The 19,673-nt window shown below is 31.8% G+C and overlaps 1 protein-coding gene across 7 annotated transcripts in view; it reads left to right on the forward strand.

Moving 5' to 3' along the window:
* The first annotated feature begins 8,171 nt into the window (after window positions 1-8,171).
* Window positions 8,172-19,673, forward strand: part of LOC113520821 (POU domain, class 6, transcription factor 2) — a 201,973-nt gene continuing 190,471 nt past the window's right edge. For all 7 annotated transcript variants that reach the window (XM_052901664.1, XM_052901668.1, XM_052901667.1 and 4 more), the window contains exon 1: window positions 8,172-8,509. The gene's annotated coding sequence lies outside the window, so the exon portion shown is untranslated. The remainder of the gene's footprint in view (window positions 8,510-19,673) is intronic.

The following is a 19,673-nucleotide window of genomic DNA, read 5'->3' on the forward strand; positions in this document are numbered from 1 at the left end:
CTCGAACTAACCTACTCATGTTGATGGCATCAAAACTATTAAAGTTATTAGGAAGCGGAGATACGAAAGCAGTCGATCGGTTCTAATCGAATAGGTGTTTATGGTATGATATCGCTCTTTATAGAATTAGCTTCGTGTAGGTTCGGTACTATTTTGTTTTAAAAATAAATACAAGTCAACCAAATAGGGAACTTTCAATTTTGTCATTTTGTACAACCACCTTGGTGTTACATTTTTAGAAACTTACATTTGAATATAACGTTTGTATGCTGAACAAATTTTAAAGTAAAGTTTTTTTAAAATTATCACAGAAACACAATGTAAATTAAATTAGTTTCGTACTAAATACATTCAATAAATTAGCCAAATTTTTGTACTACTACTATTATCATTATTTTATTATTATTATCATTTACTATTAATTATCATTTAAAGTATACTAATTATAACTATTATAAATAAAATAGGCACTAAAAAATTGGCAATAACACGGATGGTCTTGAATGAATAGTCTTCAGGAATGGCAATGCATGGGGGGTATCATGGGCGAAACAGTATACTCTGTTATGTCTATGGTACTGCTCATGTCTATAGACGACGGTTACTACTTTCTATCAGGTATGACGTCAGCTTGTTTGCTATTTTAAGTTGCATAAAAAACAAAACTGGTTTACGATCGGAATAATTATTCTTTTATGTACATTTTCATAGAATTTTATTTAAATAAATTACATGATGTCACGTAATGTAAAATACCAAAAGAATTTGGTAGTTATGTGAATTTCTGTTAATATTAAGTAATTCAAGTATTTTAATATATACGTATATAATATACGTATAGATTATAAATAACTAGCTTTTGTCCGCGGATTTAATCGCGTATATTATATTACGTGAAAGTACCTAAGTATTATCTATTTTAATAACTTATTTAAGCGCTATTCATTTTAAATTTGGTACCAAATGTGTATTTTAGTGTCTATAGTTGAAATAAAATAAGAAAATAACCGAGCACCAAATATATTCAAGGATTTGTTTTATAGAATAGCTATGTATATCGATGCACCAAAACCCTAGGGGCATATCATCAGAGGGAGACTTTGTACAAAAGTCGTTTGCTTGGGTTCATCTGTCCTATTCGTGTTTCAACCGTAAAGTAATTGTGTTCACATGGCTGTGTTTCGGTTTGAAGGGTGGGATATGGCGTGAATTTACAGGGTACAGAAGAATAACACCTGAGTCCTCAGGAATGGCAACGCATGGGGGTATCATGGGCGAAACAGTATACTCTGTTATGTCCATGGTACTACTTATGTCTATAGGCGACGGTTACCGCTTTCCATCAGGTGGGCCGTCAGCTTGTTTGACATTCTAAGCTATATGAAAGAAAAAATAATATCTGATAAAAAACACAAATCATAATTATCTATGGAATACGAAATTTATTTGGTGTCGTAAGAGGCGACTAAGTGAACTTAATGGTCGAAGGACAATCAACAGCGTCCCTCTTAAAACATTCCCAAAAGCCAAACTGCGGTTGTCAACCAAGCGCGCCCTATCAAGCGTGGCAGCTACTGGCAAATTCCCCCTTATGGGGGAGGCCTATGTTCAGCAGTGGACAGTTAACGACTAATGGAGGATTGGGGTATATATGTTACAGTCAAATCTCTTAACCAGTCAAAAGTACTATTGGCTAGCAAAATCAGTCGAAAGTGCTTTTGACCGTATGCTTTAGTCAATAATACTTTTGACTAAAACAGTTAAACAGTTAAAAGTACCTAACCAATTCTGGTTAGGTTAGTTACTACCGCACCGCAAATTTGCAATCAAAAGTACTAATAACCAATAATTTTCAGTCAAAACCACTTTGGAACAACCTGTTCAGTCAAAAGTACTTCAAAATTAACATAAGTTTTAAAAATAATTCTTTAATAAATTTTTTAAATTTTTCAGAGATTTTCTTAACGTTTAAACTACTTTATTTATAAATATATTTATATACTTGAATATATAAATTTCATGTTCTTAATATTTTTCAAGTGTGTATTTTTACTGATGTTAGCGATAATATTTTTTATACTACGAAGGTAGCAAATAAGCATACAGCCCGTCTGATAGTAAACGGTTATGGACGGCTCCAACATTAGAGGTGTCACGTAAACCCTAATATATCTTTTTGACAAAACTCCATACTGTAGTCTCTATGGAAAACCTCGGTGGTGCATGCCACAGTTTGAGCATTCGCGGCAGATAATTCCTTTGAAACTGCACTGTACGTGACCATTTTGGTTTTTTTTGATGGATGAAAATCGAATGGTAACTCCGCCTGCGCTAACAGGATACTCTGGCGGAGTACTAGTGAAGGGTGATTGATGAAAATGAAAACAGGCCAGTTAGACTAACATCATGAATTCATCAGGAATTAATCATGATAGTTTCCAGAGAGAACCTCGAGAATGTCGAGTATATTGCTAGCAATAGGATTCTTAGTTTCCATTATTAACAATCCCATTCCCCCCTGACCATTTAGGTTAAAACGTGTGAGGATGAATTCCCTGTCGATGACAAGCAGTGCGATGATAAAAGGTAAATGTTGCTCACATTTTAAACAAGGTTAAGGAAATCTTAAGGAAACTAGAGGAGTTTAAAAGGTTCTTTAAGAGATCCACATATCTATTAATATAGTTATATGTAGTGAAAGCGATTTGTTATTGTATTATATCTATTATTATTATATACCTGAGACGAGGAAGACTTTGTACAAAAGTCGTTTGTTTGGGTACCTCTGTTCCATTCGTGTTTTTGCCGTGAAGCAGTTGTGTTTGTATGACTGTGTTTCGGTTTAAAAGGTGATAAAATTATAGGCATAACATCTTAGTCCTCGGAAACGATAACGCACGAAGAGTATGAGCGACACAGTATACTCTCTAATGTCCATGGTACTGTTCAGGCGACGGTTACCTCTTTCTATCATGTAGGCCGTCAGCTTGTTGGCCGTTCTAAGTTGCATAACATAAATATCTTACGAATAACCTACTGTAAAATTATTTTGTTCAAGTTATTGTAAATTTTTAATTGTTTTTGATTTTCCTTCATGGCACATATCGCAATAATATAATAAGTAATTTTCTTGTAAGTAAGATTGGTAATAAGTAAGCTAAGTCTCTCTCTCTCTCTTCAGTCGTACACTCTTGGCAGAGTGGTCGTGGTTTTCACAATGACGGTGGATCGTCGGTGAGGCTCTCCTTCGCGATTGAGGTCCTCGCAATATGTCTCCATCTACTTCTGTTCGCCGCCGAGCGAGAGCACTCCACAATAGATTTCTGTGTGGCCGTTTTGATGAGGTCAGTCCATCGCGTTGGCGATCTACCCCGAGAACGTTTGCCTTGTACCGCTCCTTGGACAATTAAACGTTCCATACAATCTTCATTCCGGATGATATGGCCGAAGTATTTGAGAATTCGTATACGAACAGTTGACGACAATCTCTCTCTGATTTTCAGTTCGTTCAGAATGGAAACGTTAGTTCGAAAGGCAGTCCAAGGTATTTGCAGCGGTCGTCGCCAGCACCACATCTCTAGAGCATCAATTTTTCGGCGTTCTTGTTGCCTGATCGTCCAAGTTTCTGCACTATACAGAAAAATTGGAAAAACCAAACTCCTCATTATATGCATTTTGGTGTTCTTTGTAATATTGCGGTTCTTCCAGATTTTATGCAGTTTACTCATAGCTGTTTTTGTGATAGCACATCTCCTTTTTATTTCGTCCTCGCATCCTCCAGTATTTGTGATCGTGGAACCAAGGTATACGTAACTCGTAACAACTTCACAGTTGCCGATTGTCATTATATTTGGTTTATTGTGTTCAGCTCTGTCCACGATCATCATTTTGGTTTTGGTTCTATTAATTTCGAGTCCGAAGGAGAGGCTTACAGTCTCCAAGCGCCTTAAAAGCAACTCCATGTCTTTCTCAGATTGCGCAAGAAGAGTAGTATCATCAGCGTATCTCAAGTTACACACCCGTCGACCTCCAACCGAGACGCCTTCATTCCACCCGTCCAACACCAGTCTCATAATACATTCTGTATATGCGTTGAACAATAGCGGCGAAAGAATGCAACCTTGTCGAACACCCGCCATGGTTTTAAAATTTTCGGAATCAACACCATCCAATCGAACATTCGCAGTTCCGTCGACATATAGTTGACGTATCAGACGAATCAAGTGCGGAGGAGTACCCATTGTTCTAAGTACTTCCCATAGTTTGTGCCAATTTACAGTGTCAAAGGCCTTTCGTAAGCTAAGTACTCACTGGTGATTGAATCTTAATATTAAATTTAATTGAAATGTTAATTGGATTCATTTAATTGTGACCATTTTGTATTACTGTGCTACACGCATAAAGAGAAAAATTGTCACTTATTTTATGCATTTTATTTTTATTTTTTGTATATTTAATTATTTTATTTTCTTTATTCTTTATTGTACACAAAAAAATACAAACACATAATATATATTAAATAAAGATGTACAACAGGCGAGCTTAACTCTGTAAGAGTTCTCTTCCAGCAAACCCTGAGTGGAAAGGAGCATTAATTACCAACGAGCAGTGTGCGTACAATAATAGGAGGAAACAGTATAGATGTTTCTATTAAGAAATAATAAATATGTTGATATGTATTCTTTTATCTTTTTTTCACTGTGCATCTATATCTGTTGTTTTTTTATGTGCTGTAAGTAATGTAAATAAATTATCTGTCTATCTATTTATTTATTTAAATAACTTATACCTCAATGAAAATACGATATAAATGGCAGCGAAAGTAGCATTCTCTACCTCTGGGAATGAACTAACCAACCAACAGTGAGTCACGAATGTGGTATATCATGGTTAGCATAGGTAAAGAAAATAACAGTTAATAGTGTATTTATATTATTAGGTTAATATATCTACCTATACACAATAAATAATAATATACATGAATTACATAAAATAAAAATTAATGAAAAAATTTTTTTATAATGAAGTCAATCCAGTTATTCGTACATTGCAATATAATGAGTTCAAGGTCAATAGTAATATTTTACAAGCAATTCGCAAATGGACCTTAGCATTTCTATTATCATAAATATTACCATAAAGTTCAAAGAAATGATATTTTAACATTTTTAATAATTTTAAACGCTACGTATAATGTAATGTTAACATGAAGTTTGTGTTTCGTTCGACCTCGTAATATCGGAACACATTTCACGATAGACTCTCTGATTTTTTTTTATACAACTTAGAATGGCAAATAAGCTGACGGCCTACCTGATGGAAAGTGGTAACCGTCGCCTATAGACATGAGCAGTACCATGGACATAACAGAGTATACCATTTGACTTATAATACCCCCCAAGCGTTGCCATTCCTGAGGACTCAGGTGTTATTCCTCTGTAATACCTAGTAAATTCACGCCATATCCCACCCTTCAAACCGAAACACAGCCATGCAAACACAACTGCTTCACGGTTGAAACACGAATGGGATCTGTAGAATCCAAGGTCTGTATGTATGTGTACTGTATAGTGGTTAATATTTTAAACAAATATTTATTCTGTTCGTGCGATTAATGTATGAGAGTGTTACCTCCGCACTTGGAGGAGTTTGATATTTATCTTTGTAAGTTCTGACTTAATTAATCTATATGTATTAAAACTTTTAAGATTTTAAAAGTACCAATCTATAACCATTTTTATCCTATAATTTTATAAATAGCGTTTCCATTAATTTGTGAGGTGAGCATGGACTTTTTTTCACGCACTATTTCAATTTCAGAGGTTAGTTGATTTGTTTTTTTTTTAATGTCGCTACGATGTGTAGTCACACGCATGATAGCGTAGCCTTGCTTGTACCTATATATATATTCTACCTATATATATATACATTCCTTCTGATTGACGGCAAAATCAAAGTATCAAAGATTATTAATATATCCGTACTTTTTTATCCAGAATATTTGATGACAGCAAACTTTCGTTTTTTGTACTGCTTATTTTTTTTTACAACACAGGGGGCAAACGAGCATGCGGCTTACCTGATGGTAAGTGACCCATAATCACCCACAACATCAGACCCTCGCAGGTGTGATGCCGGCCTTTAAAAAAGGAAAATGCTCTTTTCTTGAAGGTTATGTTGTCGTATCGGTTCGGAAGTACTGCTGCTGGAAGTTGATTCCAAAGAGTGGTTTTGCGTGAAAGAAGTGCTTTGAAAAACACATGGTGGAATATATACCACTATGGTGGTGGTTATAGTTACAAACGAACGTGGTTTCCTTTCTCAATATGAAATATTGGTGTCAGACAATATAAAAATTGTGTTGAATTATTTTGCTAACCGATTTAAAAAAGAGGTTATCAATCTTGGTTTGTATTTTTTTATTTTTTGTTACGCCATAACTCTGTCAATTGTCAATCGATTTGGAAAATTCATTTACACAATATAACAAAGTATAGAGCCGATTTTCCGTGTAATAAATTATTTTATACAACTTAGAATGGCAAACAAGCTGACGGCTTATCTGATGGAAAGTGGTAATCGTCACTTTTAAACATAAATATAAAAAGTACCATGGATATAAGAAAGTAGATATACCGTAATACACTTCATTAATTATAATATTTATACACATGAAAAAAAAATCAAATAAATAAATTGTAAACCATTATATTTAGTATCCCAATAGCGAAGTGTAATTCGCTTACAATATTTAGGGAAACGGTTTAAAAAAGCTCTACCAAAAAAAGATACACTTCATGTGTTGTCATTCTTGAAGACTAAGGTGTTATGGGCATAACACCTGTACCTTGTAACCAAACCGAAACACAGCCATACAAACATAACCTTTATACTATAGAAATATGAATGGGACAGCGGTACCCAAGCAGGTGACTTTTGTAGTCTACCTCTGTTAAATAAACGATTATTTTTAATGTAAATCGTGTTTGCAGAGTTAAATGGCAAATACCACACAGCCTTAATTTTATTTATTACTGGCTACTTAAAATGGTTGATAAATAATGTTTTTTTACCAAATTATCACTGACAGTTATCAGCGAGCTGTCGGGTCTGCTAATTGAATTTAATGATAAATATAGGAGAATATACATATATGTGTTTTATTTATTTTTGTTTCTTTTTTTTTGTATCAATACTGTACGTAGTATATAATCTGTGATATTATACTACCTACTTATTATTTATTATTCAATTAAATATTGTATTGATTGTAGATAGACAGGTGCTCTATATTCAAAAAGTTTATTCCAATTTTAAATTTATTAATTGAACTATTGTCAAATATTTCAAACAATTTCCATGTATATGAGAATAAATATTATTGTTTCTGTATTATCGTCCTTTGGACTGTATATTGAATAATTTTGCAAATTCACAATGCATGCATATTCGAGTTCAAACGGGGTACTAAGGTAATGCGTCCGAATAGCTACAACACTCCGATAATGCATTGTCCAGTTAAACGAACACCCCCGAAAATACAGCATGCGAAAAAAGCCATCCTCGCCACCTCCCGCTAGCATTAATGTCCTCCCCACCGCGCACTAAGCTTCTTTTTTTAATACATAACTTTTTTTCAAGATGCATTTTTACATGTTTCGGCCTAAAACTTTACACACCCAGCAGCAAGAGCCGAGAAAAATGGTAACGCCTATCGAGGATCGGATTTCTCTGTCTCGCGTGATGGAAACGCACGCCGGACGATAGTGGCGCGAGCGAAACGGACCTATTCGCGGCCACTGCTACGTCTTAAACCAAGATTAAGGCTGTATTCCGCTTTACCGTATGCTCATTCTTCAATCGGACCGATTAAACATCAAAGACTTATATCAACATCTGATTAGAGTTATAATTTTATACGATGGATAAGTAAAAACAATAGGATTAATAAACGTAAAACTTGTAATGCCTGAAATAAGGCGAACGCTATACGTCTCACTCTAGCGTCCAGTACGAAGGCATTCGCGCCACGACAATTGAGTTGAGTTGAATTGAATTGAGTCGGTTAAACCGTAAAAATGGTACGGGCGGGAATACCCGCGTAAGAGAGAGACAAACGAAAGGCGTGTTGGTCGAGACCGCTGCCTTCTTCTCCTCGACTTTGTCGAGGCGCGAGTAGTGAACGTCAGCGTACTGACGTGATCGGCCGTATTCGTGTTTGCCCGCGCTCCGTTTGACAGCTGCAGAAAAAAAAACATTTCGCGCGTCTTCTATCAAGTCACCGAATTGAAAGTTTCGAGTGCGTTCGTAATTTGAACTTAAGTATTGGTGTTTGAACTATTTGTTTTAAAAGAAAAGGAGTTTATATTTGCAGTGTAATAATTCTATTGGCTCGTACTAGCCATTGAGACGTTATAAAGTGATGAATCAGCGAGCGCCGGCTAATTAACAACGTCATTGCTACGAAAACAAATCTAACGTGCAATTGCTATTTGCCTTTAGAGATATTGTAAGTTGCATGTTTTAACATATTTTTACTGAAATAAACTTTTTTATCATTACTTTATACTTCTCAGTCATTTTCTATTTTTTAGCCAGTTCTTAGTAATTACATAAAAGTATATTTGGAGCGAATAGTAAAAAAAAAAGAAAATGTATAAACAGCTTTTTAGTTGCATGTCTAGATTTTACCTTGCACTTAAAATACAATGTCAAGTAGAATAGAAAAACTTTTTTTAAATTATATTTTATTTATGTTTAGTTTAATATGTAGTTAAAATGATATTTATAAAGTACTTATTTTTTATAAATAGATACAAAAGGAAGTTTATGAAAGAATCTTTATGGCAAGTAAATAATAGCTTAATAACAGTTTTACTCATTACCAACATGTGCTTTCATAGCTTTACATTTTAATAATGGAAAATTCTGAATAACCGTTGAAATGGCATATTGTATTTTTGATGTGTCAAACAGGAAAAGTAGTCGCGGGGCGGGGCGACTGAGTCAACAAACAGCTGATTGGTTCAGAAACGTGTTGCATTTTTCTGTAGGTATTTTTTTTTTAATTGAGGACGAATTTTTTTTTCGCTGTTAATTATATTTTTTCGAATGAAAATAGCGAAATCGTATAGTTTGCACGGATTGATTATAGAATATTTTTTAGTATAATTTTTATTTCTTTTTTTACTATAGGTATAGGTAATAGTAGACATAGATAGAATTTATACATATCTGTCACGCCAGTCTCCCATTGGGGTAGACAGAAATAATTTAATTTACTTACCAAATAAAACTGTAAATATGTTAAATGAGTTATTATTTCATGAGAATTAGTCCTATTTTATTTTACATAAAATATTTCTTAAAAAAAAAGGAAAAAATAAAATAAAAATATATGAGTGGTGGGGAGTATACATTGGTAAAAATTATGTTATTTATAGAATATTACCAAATTAAAACTTAATTCTTAATCTTAAGGTTGATAATTTAAAAAAATTCTATTTCTGGTACGTATATAATTACAATCCATTTAGGGTATTGTTTAAATCTTAAATTTCATTTATATCCAAATTTTGATACTGGTAATGATTGCAATACGTAAATATATTGCTGAATTAGACCTTAAATTAATGTCTTAAGGCTAATGATTTAAACAGTGTCAATATTTGATACATCTACATGTAATATTGGCAAAACCAAAATTTTGATGTTTGACAGTATTGCGATTCTTATGAAACGTTACTAAAATAAACCTTAAAACAATACAGATAAAGGTGACAATTCAAACACCGAATAGAATCTAATTCTGCTATATATATTAAGATTTGTGTAATGTCTGACATCTTTATTCATAAAACATATTTTAGCTATTGAATTGCTTTGTCACTTTCTTTCAAATTGGAAAAATTGTACCATAAAAAAAGAGAAAAAAATCCATAGCTAAAACGTGTGACCTTTGACGTTTTTTTTATGAATAATAACATAAAAATGCAAACCTAACACCACAAGGTCCATTATCATTATCATTAGATTACATACAAATTGTAATCCTTGTCTAGACCAGAAATTTGCCATTGCCAATAGCCACTGGTCTTTCAACTACGTAAATAAGTATAGTCTATTTCATTAGAAATTAATAAGAATGTAAATAAACAAATTACTTATTCGAACATCAGACAGTCTGCTGACGTTCAATATTGGTGGAAATAAAAATAGATTAATTAATTGAACGATTCGATTTGTCAATAATTTTATTTAAAGACTATATCTATGACAATTTCAACTTAATCTGGTTACCTTAAGTTATATTATATATATATATATATATATATATATATATATATATATATATATATATATATATATATATATATATATATATATATATATATATATATATATACATTATTACTAAGTTTTCCTTAGAGACTACAAAAAGGTTTAAAAATATATTAAGGTTTCTTCAGAGTCGGAAACGCGCACGTGACATCCCTAGTGTTGCAGGCGTCCATAGGTTATAGTAACTGTTTACCATCAGACGGACTATATGCTTGCTTACTACCTTCCTGGGTATAAAAAAATTTACTATCAGAAAATCTAACTTTATATTCTAAAATTTGATGAAATAATAGTCAAAGTGATCTATTAATTACATGCAATCTGAAAGAGATGTCAAGAGTTTCTGATACCAGCATGCATGCATGAAATACGCTATAGAAGCTGATGAAGTAATAGCATGTATTTAAAGGTAGATATTTAGCATTTGGTTCTTTCTGTTTACACCACAAAGGTTATGCTTGAGGATATATAATTATGGTATTTGATACTGAATAAATATCATCATAAAATATTATCTTTCCATTTTTTTTTTGTTCAGTCAATCAATTCTAATTTTGGCCGTGTGGTCCCGGCATACAATAGGCCACCCCTTTCTTTCACGTGAATGACGTAAGAGGCGACTAAGGGAGGGCGAGGGATGGGCAGCAACATGCCTTCTGAAACATCTCTAAAGCCTAACTGCGGTTGCCAATTTGCCTGCCAAGAGTGGCAACTACTGGAAAATTCCCCCAAGGAGGAGGGGACAATTAAAGGCTGATATGATGATGATGATGAAAAATATATTTAATACTTTCATCCAATTAATATAATAATTCTTTTACTTACCATCAGTGAGCCTCGTGCTCATTTGACCCCTGTGTTATAAAAAGAAAAAAAAAACACAGAGAATATTGACAGCAAGATCTATAGACTAAATATTTAATCCGTAACCAATTATCATATAATGGTTGTGTCGAGTCGATTCATGAATATCGATCTACGGAATAGATCTCGATAAATTTATACAAAAATTGCAAAAAAACATTAATCTTGGCCTACTGGATCCCTGAAAGTTGTTCCGCATGCCATTAGGCGAGACTCGTGGGTTAATAATTTTGTGATGTTCTCTCGCCCCTTCATGGGGGAGATTTAAATTTTAACATTTTATTTGACATTTTTGAATTGCTACTGGCTCTGCCACATTTAATTTATTTTAATTTTTTCTAAAATTTATAGAACCAATGTAAATTTTAAGAATTTTTTAAAATGAAAATATTCATTTAATCGAATCTCACAAAAGGGTTCTTAAAAAATATTAATTCTAGATCTATAGAATTTTATTTTATTTTATTTATATATAATAAAATAAAAAACTAATCTAACTAGCATTCGGACTCGAGTTCGCATGGGTAATTAATAGTATTTATAGAAATAATATATAGCCTATGTTACTCGCTAATACTGTAGCTTTCTATATGTGACAGAATCTTTAAAAATTGTTCGAGTACTTTTTGAGTTTTTCCATTACAAATAAACATAATTTTTTTCCTTTTTCTTATAGTATAGACAAATAACAAGTTTATTTTAAATAACAATAAACATTTTGGTATATTATTTGTTATATATGATGATCATTACATAAAATTTAATCAAATTACTTACAGACTGTATATTAAGAATTGATTTGTTTTTAATTCAATCAATTATATTTAATTGTTTCATGTTATGTATTTCATGTAAATACCCGTTTCAGTTAATTAATGATATAATGAATAATTATTTCCAAGATACAAAATATAATAATATGAGTAGATTGATATGTGGTTTAAAAGTTAATATTTTCAGTATTTTTCATACATAATTAGAGGCATCTACAGTTATCATAATTTACCATTAATATTTTTTCCGATCAAATATCAATTTAAACTAATGATTTTAATTAATTATCTATTTTTATTAACATATAAAGTTTCAAATAGTACCTACTTATATAAAATAAGATGCCAGTATTGTTTTATATAAGATATATTAGATAGATACTTATGTTGATTTCTTAATACATAAATAAGAAAACTATATTATTGATAACTTTATTATTGATATTTTATCATTTAATTAAAATTAATACACGCAAAAAATGTAGAAAATAATATATAAATAATTCAAAAAGCTTTTTCGTTGTCACTATTTGTTTATTTTATGCACTGTTACTTCGATAGAAAATAAACAAAATTGTTAACTAAATATACACCGTATAAAAAGATACTCAATTTACATTTTTTATAAACAACATTTGAACAGTAACACATCACTTTTTTATGGAGCGCTTCGTTGTGTTGCCCTTAAAGTTTGTCCGCTACTTCAACAAATATACAGTGACCCCAGAAGTCGGAAATCTCACTCACGCAGACATCGCATGAGTGAGATAGCTTTAATTAAATGGAACTAATTGTAAGAGGCGAATAGAAAGGGTGAATACAAGAATGATGTAACTTTCAAAGATTTCGTGAATAATGAATGTAAACGATTTTTTATTAACACTTTTTAAATTGTTTCATTACGGGTAAATTGTATTTATGTTCTTGTTATATCTTAAACATGTACACGCCAAATTGCTTAAAGGAAATTAGGGGCTAATCTTTTAAATTAAAACATATATACGTGGTTAAAAAGTGCAAATAACGATAGATATACTTTATGATACATTATTAGTAACATTAGTAGTAATCATCTAGATGATTCCCACATAATGGATATTTGATGCAGTCATCATGTTAGTGAATATCGAAATGGTGACCGAAACTCAGACAAGAGCTTTCCCTATTACAATAAAGTTGAAAATATCCGTAAATAAAATAAAAATCCAGTGTGGTAAAGAATCAAGCTACCTGAACTACTTCTACGCTGGGAACACACGGCCAACTCGACATGAACTCGCTTATAATTAATAGTGTATTTTTACAAAGAAGAATTTGTACAGTGTATAAGTACTACGTAAATAAAGCCGTAGGGCATACACTAGTAACTTTATAAACCTATAAAATGTTAGTTTGTTGACTACAAAGTTACAAATGTAAATGTGTGTTTATTTGCACAACACAATGTCACATTTAGACTCTGAACTACTGAATCTATTTTGATGAATTTTTCACAACTTTAAAGGAAATTAAATTAAACGCTAGTATGCATTTTGCATTATAAATAATTTTATTTAGGTGCGTACTTAAGTAAAAATTCAAGCTTAAGTTCCTTTTTTGCGAAAACGTTGACAATTTTATATCCAGGTAAAAAAATTACGTAACGTAGTGTGTACGTTGCGTTATATCACTTTTTGTCGACGATGGACGATATGCTGTAAAATATGCCGTATCGTCTACTAATCGTCTATTACTAAGTACTTTGCTGCGTTCCGAATTACGCATGGATAGTTTTTTTTTTTTAATGTATAATGGACTGTTTTTTTTATTAAGGGCATTATAATATCATCCGCCTATCGACGTCAACAGACTGTGAAAGTGTATAAGGTCCAAGTTTATTAGGATTGTGGGCATGTCCACTGCGCCGACAACAGTAGATTCGCGCTTGACTGATCTGATGATAAAGACGGTAGCTACTCATAAGAACTCGTGAACTACGCGTGATTCCATTTTGGTCTTTGTGCATACGAGCACGTATATTTCATGCCTAACATTAGACTTATTTTAGTGTAATGTTAGGCAGTATCTTTATTAATTCTAATATTATTCAACTAAATTATAATTTTATTATAATAACCACCGGTTTAACTTACGTTTAATTATATCAAGAAAGTGCGACTAGTTTCGGGACCAATTTGAGACCCTTAATCATGAGCGGCTGTGACACGAATGTAAGCCTGACTGATGGGAAACCGGTAGTTATACATTAAAATATATTGTGTCTTTACGAAACTTAACAATAATTATAATTACTTTCCATAGTTCCGAACAAATTTCGGAGCCGTCCAAAAAACTGATGCTTTGTATTACTCATACTGGTTAGGGAAAAAATATATACTGTTACGTTATATATAAAATATCACCCTAAATGGTCTTCTATTTGGCCCAGTCTATTTTTTTTTTAAATATAGTGCATGTTGCTTACTTGTATTGTAGCTTTACATAGGTGAATGAATTTTTAAAATCGGTTATGTATTTTTCAATATATCCACTGTAAAGAAAAAAATCGAATCTTCCTTATAATATTAGTTTAGATTACAGGATATGGAGTTATAACAATATAATCCTCAAGAATGGTAACGCATGAGTGGTGCCATGGGTATCACAAATTATTCTGTACCGTCAATTGTGTTCATGTTTATAGGCGACGTTTACTACTTTCTACCGGATGGGCTGTCAGTTTGTTTGCCATTGTAAGTTTCATAAAAAAATAGACTACTATCGAAATATGTCTATCTTTATCACATCTTGGTCGGATGATGCTGTACTTTAAATAAAGAGGCATGTGAAGAAACACAACGAAGGTTTCGATTATTAACTCCTAATTATTGGGGGGAGGGAGATGTTAATAATGCGCACTACCAGTTTCATTGTTAGCAGTATACCCAAAAAGGTCAACCTCCACGTGGTCCCCCCTAGAAACTATCGTGCTGAACTTCAAGTGAATTCATTACAATGGGCTAATTGACCTGCTTTTTCATTCTCACCTATCATCTCTCACTGGTGCCCCGCCAGTGTATACCGATAGCGCAGGCCGGGTTACCATTCCATTATCATTCATAAAAAAAAAACTCCTCATTATTTACCACTTTTGTACATAGGGTAAAGTTAAAATCATTAGCATCCTTTTACTAGTAAAATCATTTTTTTTAGGGTTATAAAGGACAAAAATTTTCAGTATTCCACATTAACATATCGCGTCGAACTGTAAAATTGCTTAAAAGAAAGCTAATGTTTAGGTTTTCAAATTGTACAAAAAATAATAAAATCGCTAACAGTCATGGTTATCAGTGTGGAAAAAATCTAATTTGTCATACGTACTGGCAACGTCAATACAATGTAAGCAACAATTCAACATCGATTCCATCTACTCTATAATACATACCAAATAATTTTTTAACAAAAAAAGAACTCATCTTGACTTCGTAATATTAAAATAAAATTTGTAACAAACCTTCCCTGAAATCTTAAAATTTTTATCAAAACAGTGAAAGTATCGCATAATAAAAAAGTTACTGGTGATCTGAGAATTGCCTTCATTTTGCTGTCTCTTAAAAATATAACTGATTAATAGAATTCTTGCACCATGTAAAAAGGTCCATTGGTATAGAATGCATATATATTAGCATTAAGCCTGCCTTTAGTACCACATTTTATTAACCAATAATTGGTTTAAATAAATTAAATATATAGCATATAGTATTATTATGTAGGCGTGTGATAATCGAGACTTAGATCTATTTCTACATGATCACATCACCAATTAATTAATTCTTCAGCATTCTAATTAGAAACCACGTGAATCATGGCCCATCTGTATGAATCACATTAATTGTACCAACTCTCATTAACTTCCATCAGTGCTTCAGAATAGAATGCGCCTAAAATATAATCAAGCACTTTATAATTTTTTAACTAGCTATGTTCCGCAACTTTGTCACTGTCGACCATTCGATAAAATGTAGAAATATCGAGTGTTACTATAATCAAACCCCTTTATTCATAACAACATGTACTTTTTAAACTGTTTTTCTTTATTTTCCGCTATATTCTGCTTTTGAAAGAAAGTGAGAAAAATAGTGTAATAATTAAAATAGTTTTGTAAAAAGTTTTAGTTTTTATGAATAAGGAGGTATGAGTGATGTAAGTGAAGAGGACAATTGACCCTGACTATTAGGCAATAATTCCCAATGGAGAGTAATTGATGCTTAGAGGAACTTGCAATGTTGAGAAATAATAATATATATATATATATAGAGGAACTTAATATATATATATATATATATATATATATATATATATATATATATATATATATATATATATATATATATATATATATATATATATATATATATAATAGCAAACAAGCTGACGGCCCACCTGAAAGACTGGATGAGAGAGATATATATAAAACTATACAACTATACATAAATAACATAATAATAACTAAATAATCTATTTCAAAATTTTCATATTTATTATTTACTTACTAAATGTTACCTTAATAATAACTAATTATTACACAACAATTAGTTATTATTAATGATTATAACAATTATTACAACTCCAATTACGTGTATAACGTCAAATGTCAATTCACGTAATTGAGCTGTGTCGATGCAGTTTGGTTTCTTTTTTTATATTACCTACCCACATTGATTGTAATTTGTACTTTTTACTGGAGGGAGACTTTGTACAAAAATCGTTTACTTGGGCATCTCAGCCCCATTCGTGTTTCTACCGTGAAGCAGTTACGTTTGCATGGCTGTGTTTTGGTTTGGTTTAATATGGCAGTGAATTTACAGGGTACAGAAGAATAAAACCTGAGCCCTCAGGAATAGCAACGCATGGAAGGGTATCATGGGCGAAACAGTTATGTCCAAGGTACTGTTCATTTCTATAGGCGACGGATACCAGTTTCTAGCAGGTGAGCCGTCAGCTTGTTTGCTATTCTAAGTTGCACAAAGAAACCTTTTGAAATTTTCTCATGTAAATAAATTGTTTTTCTTGACAAATTAAATATCTTAAACCATAAACTAATGTAAATGAAAATTGTATAAATAAATATGCATTTTTATTATGCAACATTGACTGGTAAACAAACTGACGTGCCACGTTATCAAAAGTAGTAATGCCAAGGATACCCCTCTTGCATTGCCAATGAGGACTCAGGTGTTATACCTCCATACCCTGTAAATTCACTGCCATATACTACTTTTCACCCTACCCTTCAAACAGAAACACCCAACTAATAATTTTTATTTCAATACAATTATTATATATTAATATAACATTATTTAAATAGACATATTGATTGTTAGTAAATATGTTATAGTAATTAAAATAATTGTTTAACTTTACACTATGTCAACTAAGTCGAAGGCTCACTGTACTCGCAAAGCACTATATGTGGGAGTCTGGGTGCTGTTTAACCTGTTTTATTAATTTACATACATACTTGATAACAAACAACTTATAGTAATATAAATATTTAAATATCTTTTTAGCAATTTTATTCACTAGATATGAACTAAGATTTTGAAAACTCCATGTGTTATTTTTTTTATATCAACTTTAACTTAACCACAAACCACGAACCATAAACAAGACACTTTATTAGCGTGAAATCTTTGTTGGCGTTACATTTACATCCATGTATCTGTTAATTAGTTTGGACGGTTCATGTCTATAGACGGTTACTACTTTTCATTAGGTAGACAGTTACCTTATATGCGTATAAAAAAATGAAAATAAATAAAAATCTTCCATACCGTTTTAGTAATAGAGAATGTGATAAAGTAACTTGCTAAACCTCTAATTATGAAAGTAAACTCTTTTTGAGTGTTTATTAGTAAAACGTGATCAAGTGTAATGTTCAAGTACATATTTTTTTTCTAATTGTAACTAACTTTAATAACTTAATGGTCGAGGGATGGGCAGCAACGTCCCTCTTAAAACATCACCAAAAGTCAAATTATGCTTGCCAACCCGCTTTCCAAGCATGGCAACTACTGGAAAAATCCCCTGTAGACTGCTATAAGAAATGACCTCGTTCTTTATGACAGTCGATGGGGGAGGCCTATCCTATATAAACTTTCTAGACTCTTATATTAACTAACACGGCGCATCTAGCTATCAAGTTGTTACCCTGATAAAATACTCTCTTAAGACGCCAACAATTCCGATTTCTCCCTGTACACACACCTATTTTACATTTTTTATTTTTTAACAGTAACTCTAGAAATGGAAACATCTCGACGTTTTACGACAAACAGAACACAGTCTCTGACATCAACTTTTATAACCGTTCGAACAATTACATCTAATCATATTGTTCTTTACTACTTACACCCAATCTATTGGCCGCTAGTGGGAGAGGGACAAAAATAACGACTGTGCTACGCCCATCAATGTCTAATTGCTTTTATTATTTTAAGGCATCGTAATCATTATGGCCGCAATAAAAATTGTAATTACTTCTCATTAGTTCAATTAAGAATTTTCTAGACACGGTTTAGTTGATATGGTGATTGCAAAACGGTTTCGTCTACTGGTGCATTGTTGAGAAAGCGGCACTTTATTACTATTAGATTGTTAGGTACGTTATTAAATCCCTTAGCTGTCGGTGAAATTCTCTGGCCAATAATCAATAGATTTCATGAATATTAGATACGGCTCATATTAATAAATCATAATGATTATTTCGAAATTTGGAACTAATCGGTGTAATTTTTATTTTTAATAACAATATGCTCTGATCTAACCGCAAGTATTATTCTTAATCTATGATTTAGATGGTGAGATTTTGTGGCAGATATAAAGCTGTAAAAATGTTTTGTCTATGATCCAAGCGTCGAATGGTTAAAGCTTAGAAATAAAGGCTAAAAATAAACAAATACACAATAAGATTAACTACAACCATCACCTTGATAGCAGGTACTACGAGTACATAAAACATAATTTTGTTACAACGATATAGTAAGTGTTATTTTTTTTTTATGATACTAATAATGCAAATAAATACAATGCATTATCACATTATGAACTATGTCTAATGTAACTATTCATATTAGACATCTTTCTATGCATTAATTATGAGATGATTGGCAGTTTATCACTTACTGATGTTTAAATAGATTTTTAAGAGATACCTTAGTCCGTCTGTGTACATTTTAGTCTTAATATCTATATTAAAAATGAATGTACAAAAGTAAAACAATAAATAAATAAATAACTAAACAAGTTTAATACATAATCGGTTCAGGACATGGTCTACACCATGTCCCAGTTTAACAAGTACGTAGGGCATACTGACTATTTACCATTAGACGGGCTGTATTATTTGTCTCCTTCGCGGTATAAAAAAACATACTTTTATTTTAATTTACGGAGCAATACCACAGAATATCGCTAGTATCAAATATAGGGTACAGTAACTCGAAATCTGACACATAGTATTTATGAAACTAAAGAACTTTTGATTCTTTAAGTTTTTCTGTATATTAGTATCTTTATGCTTTATTTATCTTTAAAATATAATAATTCTTATAAGAAACAAACCTGATAGATTACGATAACGAATTTTGAGTCTTCTTTTTTAAATATCGTAGCTGTAAATATAGCCTTCCAAATTTAAATAACTACTAATTTAAT

The sequence above is a fragment of the Galleria mellonella genome, unplaced genomic scaffold, assembly GCF_026898425.1.
Source record: "Galleria mellonella isolate WM207_F2 unplaced genomic scaffold, CSIRO_AGI_GalMel_v1 utg788, whole genome shotgun sequence".
Taxonomy (NCBI): domain Eukaryota; kingdom Metazoa; phylum Arthropoda; class Insecta; order Lepidoptera; family Pyralidae; genus Galleria; species Galleria mellonella.